At 46.4% G+C, this 4,606-nt stretch overlaps 1 pseudogene; it reads right to left on the bottom strand.

Annotated features, from left to right (window-relative positions):
• Positions 1–4,178: 4,178 nt before the first annotated feature.
• LOC118726184 lies at positions 4,179–4,356 on the bottom strand (annotated as a pseudogene).
• Between the last annotated feature and the right edge of the window lie 250 nt (positions 4,357–4,606).

The raw sequence follows: 4,606 nt of genomic DNA, 5'->3' as shown, positions 1-4,606 counted from the left end.
AGGAAGGCTGACTGCTGTGGCCAAGGTCACATAGCCAGCAGGTGCAGTAGGTGACCAAGCAGGGGTCTAAATCCAGTCTGTCTTCTACAACATCTTTTCTGCCCCACCAGGAAGGAGACTCTGGCTGAGATGTTAAACAGATTCAGGCTCCTGGCTTAGCAGTGAATTCTAGAATTTCCCTCTTTTCCAGCCCCTGAATCCCTGCTCTGGCACCCAGTGGGACAACAAAGCTAGTGACCCAGATGCACCTTAGGGGGTGTCTTGCAGGACCTCCTTGAACTAAATTATCTCCCCAACTAATAGTAAACCCACCAGGAAAGGCTTATTCCGTGGGTTTGAAAAGAGTTTGGGTTTTTAAGAACTTTCTCAAACTGCAAACATCCTTGGAAGAAGCGAAAACTGTGAACCTTTCTCAGTTAAGTCTAGGCCTCTCAGAATGAACCCCAAGACCAGCACTTGATCCTGGGGAGCCTTTATGTCAAATCTGGAAAAGATGCGGTGAAAGGAGAGTTTGGGCAAATGTTGAGAGAGGCTGCAGTTCAGCTCTGAGTACTTGCTGGTGACTCAGTGCCAGTGGACCCTTCCCACTAGGTCTAGGCCACCCACCAAGGGCAGCCTGGGTGGAGGGGGGAGGGATGAGGGTCAGAAGACTCCTCTCATTGGTTTCCAACTGTCCTCTGCTTAAGCTCATCAAGCAGTGGGATCAGATGTTATTCTCCTGGCCTCTCTCTTCTCTGCCTCTTCAGGATTCTTTTCAGGAACAGTCTAAATGGAGAGGCCCAATCTGCCTCAACAGACATCTGCAAACAGAGAGGGTGTTAAAACCACCCGCCCCTCCTTTCCCCAGCCCTCCCATCTCTCCCATCTATTGTCAACATTGGAAAGGAATAGTGTAAACAAACTTTTTTTTTTTTTAATCTACAGTCTCCCTAATTGAATCCTCTTGCCGCATTGTTATGGAAAAACAAGGGTAATTTCCTGTCAGTTATTGAGCTATTTAGCAATTATTTCTTATCATTAGTTTGCAAATTCAAACAGCATCAAATTCTGTTTGCCAAGTTACAAAGGCATGGCATCCAGGCCCTCTTTGCAAAATCCAGGCCATTCTTTCAGTCCCCCCTCTTCCTCCCTGGCCTGCCTGCCTGCCTTCCTGGCTTCTTCAGAAAAAAAGTCAGCACCCCCCACCCACACCAGAGCCTGCCTAATGGGTATTTATCTCTCTTTGGCACTCTCATTAGCTAATGGCGTGAGCTGTCCCAAGGGAGTGACATCGCCACTGGGGAGCTCAGAGTTGGCTTGTACATCTGCCACCTTTGAGATTGGGTCACCTGGCTGGCCAGCTTCTGCTAAACAGGTAGCACAAAGATGGGAACATTCCACATTACCACCTTTCACGGTCTGTTTGCTTTGCTTACACTGGGGCCTGTTTCCTTGTAACAAAAAGTATTTCTCAGGCACTCAATTCATGGCATCTATGCACAAAAATGTCACAGGCATGGTCCTTGTCCCTAAGGACACAGACGCATTAGCTGAAAAAAAAAAATCAATGCAAGGAGAGAACAACCAGCAGGCTGTCCTTCCCGGCGGGTGGCATGAAGCCACTGTCCCCAACCTTTCCCTGACAACCCGCCTCCAAGTAAAATTAGGTCAGATGGTTCCTGAGGACAGAAGTCATAAAAGACACAGCTTTAGTGGCATCCACAAAATCTCCAACTATCACATTGCCTTGGTGATGGGGCTGTGAGGGGCTTGTGATCTGATTGCTATCAGCTGCTAAAGCCCTCTCGCTCTTTCTCTTTCCTCCTCCCCCCCTCGCCTTCTTGGACCACTGGGGATCTGCCTGCTGCATCCCAGTCCTCTATTCTAGCCACCTCATCCATAATCTCACCCTAAAGGCCCAATAAAATATGTAGAGGTTGAGAGTAAAAGAATTCACAGTGGATACAAAAGCCAGTGGTGGGAAGTTAGGGCCGGTTGATTCTTTCTGCTGGCTGTATTCTCTATTGCTGTGTAACAAATTACCCCCCGAATTTAGCAGCTTAATACAGCAAACATTTGGCATCTCCCAGTTTCCATGTGCCCGGAATTTGGCACAATTCAGTTGGGTGTCTCTGGCTCAATAACCCAGGAAAGGTTGAAATTGCAGTGAAGCTGTTAGTGGAAGCCTTGAGCTCATTGTGCAGGAAATCTGCTTCCAGGTTTTGGTGGTCATGGGCACATGGGAGGCCCTCAGGGCCTCTCCTGGGGGCTTGTTTCTAAGGTAAGCAGTCTAGGAGAGAGCAAGCGAGTCTCCCCTAGAAAGAAACAGCAGTGGATTTGCCACCTACATCAGACGTGGCATTCCACTACTTTTTTCTATATGCTAGCTAGTTGATGGAAGGGGACACTAGGTCCACGATTACACTGAGGTATACCAGGAGGTGAGGATTACTGGAAGTGTTCAAGGCTGCCTTCAAAAAGTCAAATTACCTCTTGATTTTCCCCTTCTCTTTTATATTTCCTTGATTGACTAATTCGGTGATAATTCATGGAGCATCTATGAAGTGTAATGCCTTGTGTTACATATCATGAGAAATGCAAAAACACTTAATAACAGAACCCCTTACTCCCTTTGAGTAAGGCATTTGAGGGACTCAAGTCCATGGTGAGATAAGACAAGGTGACTTGTCACCAGGCTGAAGGCATTTGAACACATGGGCAGAAGAACAAAAATGCTCGGCTGATCCCAAAGAGGGAGCTAATTCTTTAGGGGAGATAGATCAGTAAAAGTTTCCTTCATTCTTCCCATTTCACAAATAGGAAGAAAGGAAGGAAAAAGAGAGGTGGGAGGGAAGAACCAAAAGAAGAGAGGGAAGGAGGAGAGAATTGTGCCAAAGCTAACTTCCTAAATTCACTTCTTTCCTTAAAGAATATTGTAATGAGTCTCTACCACATAAATAAATAGCTTAGCTTAGCATTCAAAGCTTTCCACCTGTCTCTTCCCTTTTCTCTACTCTTACCCTACCTCTGACACTTAACAGTGAAGTAAATAATTGGTAGTCGCAGGATTTTAATCCAATCCTTCCAGTTTCTACAGCTGCAACTAGATCACCCACTTCCCTAAATCAGTATAACTGGACAACTGGTCAGCCGGGAAAAGGAAGAGTGGCCTTCACTCCAGAGACTCCAGCTGCAGTGAATCAGGGGTGGCAGAGCCAGGGATGAGGGGGAGGAAGAACAGAGCTGAACAGTTCCATTGGGGACATGCCACTTTGAGGTTCTGACAGGACCTTTGAAGGTTAAGGTCATAGGTGACAGAGAAAGGTGGTGAATAGTAGATTTCCAGAGCTGTCTAGAGAAGGGATGACTAAAGTGGTAGTTGTGGTTGAAATTTCCAGTATTGACAAAAGCAACATCGATAACTGTGGGCAACATATAAAAGAGTGAAAAGGGTAACCAGTGACCCTAGGTGGCTATGGTCTATTGCAGGTAGCTGCAAATGATTTTTCATTGTTTAATGCAAAATGCAAAATACAAGGTAACCATGGAGATGTTTTTCAGTAGTCAGAGGACTCTTTCCAGTTAAACTCAACTTGATAGTGGTGATTAGAGGGGTGGGGAGGGGTGAGTTCTTTTTCCCACCAAAAACTATGGAAAGCTATACAACTCTTTATTCCACTAGTGGTGGGCTGCCTCCTAGAGTGTCTCCTGTGTCGCCACCTCCTGGACTGCTCAGCCTTCAGTAGGGCCTCTCCCCGAGTATGGCCTGGACTTAGTGATTTGCTTCAAGCAAATAGAATGTGGCAGAGGAAAGGAATGTCATTTCTGAGATTAGGTGACAAAAATAGACTGTACCTAGGCCACCCCCTCTGGCTCATTTGCTCCCTTGCTCTGAGCAAAGCCAGCTGTCCTGTTGTGAGTTGCCCTGTGGAGAGAGGCCCTTGTGGCAAGGAAGAACTGATATCTTTAACCAACAGACCAGAGTCCTGCCAACAGCCAAGGGAGTGCACTTGGAAGATCATCCTTCCCAGGCGTACCTCAATTTGATCACATCCCAGGCCAATATCTCAATTGTAAGCTTGCTGGATACCCAGAGCAGAGGCATCAGCTAAGCCATGCCTGAATTTCCGACTGATCATCAGAAACAGTAAAATAACACATGGCTACTGTGTGTGTGTGTGTGTGTGTGTGTGTGTGTGTGTGGGTGTTTGTTGTGCTTTGTTTTTTAATGCAGTCCCCCACCACCATAAATTATGCAGTGGAGTTTCCCACAATTGGGGAAATCACAGGGGTCAGCACAACTGGATTGCAATGGATAAGCCTCACCCTGGGAAAACCACCTTCGTGATCATGGCATCTCCCCTGATACATGGCTATTGTTTTAAGCCTTCGATGGGGGTAATTTGTTACAGAGCAATGGATAACTAATGCACTGCATCAGGCCCTTCAAGGTGATGGAGGTGGAGTGACTGTCTGGGTTGCTGACTGGGAGCCGGAACAGAGCATCTCAGAGAACTCGAATTGAGGTGGAATGAACCTCCTCACAGATCAGCTTTGCATAGATATTCAATACATATAGGAGCTGAATGGGATTAAAATGTATAAAGCTTTAAGAGTATTTTTTTAA

The sequence above is a fragment of the Pipistrellus kuhlii genome, unplaced genomic scaffold (genome assembly GCF_014108245.1).
Source record: "Pipistrellus kuhlii isolate mPipKuh1 unplaced genomic scaffold, mPipKuh1.p scaffold_m20_p_21, whole genome shotgun sequence".
NCBI lineage: Eukaryota > Metazoa > Chordata > Mammalia > Chiroptera > Vespertilionidae > Pipistrellus > Pipistrellus kuhlii.
This window is presented reverse-complemented; position numbering and strand designations above follow the sequence as displayed.